The sequence below is a fragment of the Chelon labrosus genome, assembly GCF_963514085.1.
Source record: "Chelon labrosus genome assembly, chromosome: 5".
In the NCBI taxonomy this organism is placed as follows: domain Eukaryota; kingdom Metazoa; phylum Chordata; class Actinopteri; order Mugiliformes; family Mugilidae; genus Chelon; species Chelon labrosus.
Genome location: NC_140341.1, coordinates 7,590,740 through 7,596,734, shown reverse-complemented (window position 1 = coordinate 7,596,734; position 5,995 = coordinate 7,590,740).

Below are 5,995 nucleotides of genomic sequence, written 5' to 3'. Positions count from 1 at the left end.
CCGTCCCTCTCCCCTTCCTCCAGGTTTTGGAAGGAGATGCGGTATCATATGCCGGTCAGAGGCATGTGGGTTCCCTCCACACAGAGATGAGTTGTACACTCCGAGCCAAGGTTACATCTCAAATACAACTACAAAGTACCCTTACTGGAAATGGCGTTGAAGGAACAAATTAAATTGAAAAATGTCCATAACTGTCGAATGTACAAGATGTGGTGACATTAAAATAACATATCATGAAAATGTGGAAGATCCTTTTCTCCAAGACTCAACAGCAGCAGCTAATGAAGAGTGTTTGGGTTATGCATCACTAGTTCGCACTAGTACAAGAGCCGTTAACAGGAGGAAATGGAAGAATAAAGCAAAGTGATCCTGTATATTAGCAACATGTAGGAATTTTTAATTAAAAGTGTAAATATGTAAAATATGTATATATACGTTTTTACAATTTCTGAAAAGGTCAAGCAGCAAACTGAATATTACATCAAATACTGCCTTTTATGTACAGTTATTGAGCTGCAGCAATCAAACTGCAAAGAACCACAGCCACGAAGAGGTGCATGTTTAAATGTGTGTATGTATGTCATTTATAAAAGCAATATCTTGCAGCAGGTAAGCGCAAAAAGCTAGGTTACAACGTGGAAAAACATTTATGAGACTTATGCTAAAGAAAAATGTGTAAATATCGTTTGTAGAAATTGTCTTCCACTTACTTGTTTTGCAATGGAAAGGAAACACTGGGTGAAAAATACAGCTGTGAAACAAGATTGAATTTGTCATGATGGTTGTTATTATGTTAATGTTTGACTATTTTTTTTCCAATAAATGAGCAGAAGTCTTCTTCTGTGTTTTTAGCTTTTTTGTACCTCCCTACCCCCTCGTAAAAACATTTCCACCACCAGGGGCGGACTGGGACAATAATTCAGGCCGGGTATATGTCACAGGTACCAGACTAGTTATAAATCTGACCACTGTGTCAATCATAGTATCATACCACAAGTGAGGGGTACACAGGTGGTGCACTGCAGATGTGTAGGTTTACTCTCTATAACATTTAACAAGGAAACTTCAAACACTTTTGCATACTGACCGAGCTTACAGATGTGGGCCGGAGGAGGGGGCAGTGGCGCAACTGTGTGTATATTTTTTGATAAAGAAAAACAACCAAAATACTTAGGGGACAAGGACAAAACAGTGCAGAACACTGAACAAGATAAACTGTGTTAGTTGTGCGTGTTGTGTGGGTGAGTGGGAAAAAAATAATAATAATAAAAAAGAGATAAAGAAAATCAAATAAATAAATATGTAAATAAAAAATATTGCAATACCAGTAAACAAAGAGGGGAGTGGACGTCAATTTTCATCAATACACAGGATTCGATATTACAATCCCTTGTGCCAAAATTCCAGGCAAAACACATTTAGAGGCCCTGTCCAACTGAGAATCCCTACCAAACCTACAGTCATGTGATATGACACTTAACCTACAATCTAAATGAGCTACCCAAATGCTGCTGGCTAGATAAACCTACAATCTAAGTAAACTAAGTAAATGCTGCTGGCTTGTAGGCCCACAGAGCAGCAGAGGATAATTCAAACCTTGTGAAATATAAGCTAACCTAATGCTGCTGGCTTGTATGGCCTGCTAACCAAACAAAGAAATATCGCTACCAACCAACATGAAAACATCAAGATACCTGGCCTAGTCAACAGCAGTATGCAGCATGTCATTGGGGTTTTCAAGTGGGCACCTCCCTTCACCGATGTTTCATTAAGTTAGGCCCACGACACCTCAAGAAGGCTTAACAGTGAATTCCAGCATCCTGGAGTCACCTCCCTCCACACTGCCACTGCAAAACCCTGTTATTTTTCTCACCATTTCTCACCATTAATATTAGACAACAACTAATATTTCAATAATTAGTCTAGTCATTTTATGAATCACGAACCAATCAAACAAATCTACCATGGTTCGCCCCGTTGATGCAGGCTGAAACACAAACCAATCAAACAAATCTACCGTGGTTCGCCCCGTTGATGCGGACTGAACCACAAACCAATCGACCACACACGAAAGTCACGCAGCCACCCTTACCTTTAGCTAGCTCCCCAGCTAGCATGGTCCTACGTGTCCAGAGCCACTCGCTCGCTCTCTCTGCTGCCCGGGACATGTTACATACCGCAGCCCTCTGGCTTTTTTCCATGTATGCCCAGCTTGCTCAGAAGGGCAATCGCCGATTTTGCCACAAATCCACGGCAGCTCACTTCTACCGGGCAGACATAAGCCCTCCAGCCATTCTGCTCTGCGTCTGCAGCAGCGTCTGCTGCTAACTCTGCATACTTAGCTCTCTTACGCTTGTTAGCCTCCTCAACTCTGTCTTCCCACGGGACAGTGAGTTCTATGAAATAGACTACTTTCTCTGGCTCAGACCACAACAGCAGATCCAGCCGCAGTCGGGTGCTAGCTATCCTGGCTGGAATAACCAGCTGTCAATTTAAATTCGCCCTCATCTCCCAGGCTCCTCCTACTCTTAGCTGTCCCGTGTAATGCCTGGTGCCTGCTAGTCTAGCCTTTTCTCCCTCCCGTACAAACTTAATGCGTCTATTCTCTCTGTTAACGGCCATGGAATTTACATTCACCCGTTTTTCCTCAATTGCAGCTGCTAAACATTTCAGTACCTGATTGTGACGCCAGGTGTAACGTTCTTGGGAAAGACTAACCTTACAACCTGTCAGAATATGGCTAAGCGTGCATACACAAGTGCACAGTGGGCAGGCAGCATCCTATGTTTAGGTTCTGGGGAGTTGGCAGCACATCATAAGTAGCCCCTATCATAAATCTAATCCTGCTGGCCTCCATGCTCCAAAACTCTCTCCACTTCAACTTCCTTTTCTCCACACTCTCCCAGTTCACCCATTGACCCTGCTTAGCCTGCGACACTGCCTTAGTGCATCTTACTGCTTCCTCTTGTTTCTGTACCTCTTCCACTACCATCTTTCTCCTTTCTACTGCTGATGCCTTGCTCAATAGAGGTTTCCCTGCCCACAGCCCTAGGCCTCCACGCCCTTGCTGTACATTGCCTATGATATCCCTATGCCTAAGAGCTGCCTGTGCTTGCTGTACTACCTCTTTTGGGTTCCACTTCCTCCCTGTCTTAACAGTGGACACTGCACTCGTAACCACTGGATCCTTCGACTGAGTAATTTCCAGTCTAACTTTAGCAGACTTAAACCTCTGTTAGGCTGGTAACTGGGAGTTTCAAAATGCCTTTCCCATACAAGGCTGTGCCGCTTAAGCAGCGTGGGACACCGAGCCATTTTCTGATAGATGAATTAATCATCCTTTCTAACTTTTCTACCTTTGACAGGGCAACCTCATACACTGTAAGCGGCCACATTGGCCAGGGCAGTAAACCAAATTGCAAGCACTATAATTTTAACTTCCCTGGTAGCCCTGACCGCTCTATGCTTGAAATGCCTTGAATTGTTTCCTGCCTCAACCCTTCAAACTGTGCCTTATCACTGAGACTTGCATCCAACAAGTACATGATCTTGCCACAAGAGGGAGATATTTGCAGCAACAAGTTTTTAATAACATATTTAATAACTTTACTTTTCGTTGAAGCTCAGCTTTAGTTTTTCAGGATTGGATGGCAACAAACCGATAAAGTCACCCGATAACATTGTGTTCCCATCCAGACAGCAACAGCAATTTACGTCACTGTTGTTTGAGACGTTCTACTGCTAGTGGTTATTAAATCTTGTGACACTCTCAAACAAAACAATTCCTCACTGTTTGAAGAACCTTTGGACACAACGTATTGGGCAATCCTGGAAAAAAATACTACACTGGGAAACTCGAACATCTAATGTAGAAAGCTAGATTAAACAAGGAACACACAGCCACCGCAGAACGTATTTAAAAAGAGAATTTAGAGAGAGAGAGAGCTGAGAAGAGAAGAGCTGGTTTTGTATTAAGCAAGACAGATGCCAGTAAAGCTAAGCTCCAAATGATACGAAGTGTGCAAATATTTGACATCTAACCTGAAACATCACCTACAAATACTTAAACTGTTTGAAGTGAAATTTAGAGAGTAATCCCGGTTTGAAATTTGTGAAGAGCACACATGCAGAGAAACACATTAAAACCAGGCTATTTGCTACCAAAAAAAACCTAAATATCTCAATTTAAAAGTGCAACAAAAAGGTGGGTTGGCAAAATTTAAGAAATAAGAACCTGGCTGTATAAACACGATTTCTATTCAGTAGCCTACATTTAAAACCATGCTCTATCTCTGCTAAACAAACAATAAACTCCACACGTCTGCCACATGAATTGCACTCTCCCTTTCTTTAACCAGCAACTTCATGCTTAAAGAAGAAACTGAAAGCAGTGGGAAAGAAAAACCCCAGAATACAGAACAGAAATCCGCACGTTAAGCACTTTTTGATAGAGAGAGAGAAAAAAAGTGCACAATAATAAGAGCCGGAATCGTGTTCATATGGTTCATATTCACCTGCACAGGCCCTGCCCAGCATGACAGGCTGCCGCGAGCGAGCAGCAAACACAGACTCAGCTGTCTTACCTTGCGTTGGTTTTTATTGACGTCTTCCGTGCACGGGGACTTATCGATGAATCCAACGGCTCGTCTCTGAAAATCTCATTCACAACTTTGAAAAAATAAACTTCGTCCGCCATGCGACAAAACCAGTGTCAATGCTGCGTTCGCGTGAGACTTTAAATATGATATTTCGAGCATCGAATAGTACAATTAAAGAGCAATTTCTGAATGATTTGAAACTAGAACGATAGAGTAAACCTAATAACAATCCATTGGGCTATTTAATAAAATACCAAATGATGTAATTGACTCGAAGTGACCCTTACACTTATTGAAGGAATAATTCCACTGGCTGATATTTAAAGTTCAGACTTTTCCTGAATGCAGCATTATAACAAAAGCGCGGCAGTGACACCGTGTGGCAGGTGCGAGTAAATGCAGGACGCTGTAATAAGAGACCACGATAAAATAAACGTTCCTGCTTAGACTTTCCCATCCTTTTTCTCATGCGCTACGCAACATTTCCATTGGCTGATTGAAGCCATGGTTCTGTGCTGTAAAACCATTTCACAGTTAGAAAAAAAAAAAAAACAAGTGTGCTGAACAGTCATTTCACAAGACTTTTTACGACTACGGGCAGAAAGTTACAGTCTACATTATGATTTTTTCCATTTGTGGTTTTAGATTTATGAATGTGCTCGAAAATGTTCAGCACTTGATGATTCATTTCTGAAAAGGAGCAGATGCTTATTCACAGGGCTGAATATAAAACTCATATCCCGCATGAGAGGTTATACAGTCATGGACGAAAGTATTGGCACCCTTGGAACTTTTCCAGAAAATGCACCATTTCTCCCAGAAAAAGTGTTGAAATTACAAATGTTTTGGTATACACGTTTATTTCCTTTAAGTGCATTGGGACAACACAAAAAAGCAGAAGAAAAAAGCCAAATTTGACATAATTTTACACAAAACTCAAAAATTGACTGGACAAAATCATTGGCACCCTATTAAAACTGTGGGTAAATAATTTCATTTCAAGCATGTGATCCTCATTTAAACCCACCTGTGGCAAGTAACAGGTGCTGGCAATATAGAAACTGAAGCCAGTTGGAATGTATAAAAGTTGACTCAACCTTTGTGTTGTTTGCCTGTGTATGCCACACCAAGCATGGAGAAGAGAAAGAAGAGGCGAGAATTGTCTGAGGACTTAAGAAGCAAAATTGTGGAAAAATATCAACAATCTCAAGGTTACAAGTCAATCTCCAGAGAACTTAAAGTTCCTTTGTCAACTGTGCGCAATATAATCAAGAAGTTTTTAACCCATGGAACTGTGGCAAATCTCCCTGGACGTGGACGAACGAGAAAAATTGATGCAAGAATGCAACGCAGGATTGTTCGAATGGTGGATAAAAAACCTCAGTCAACTTCCACAC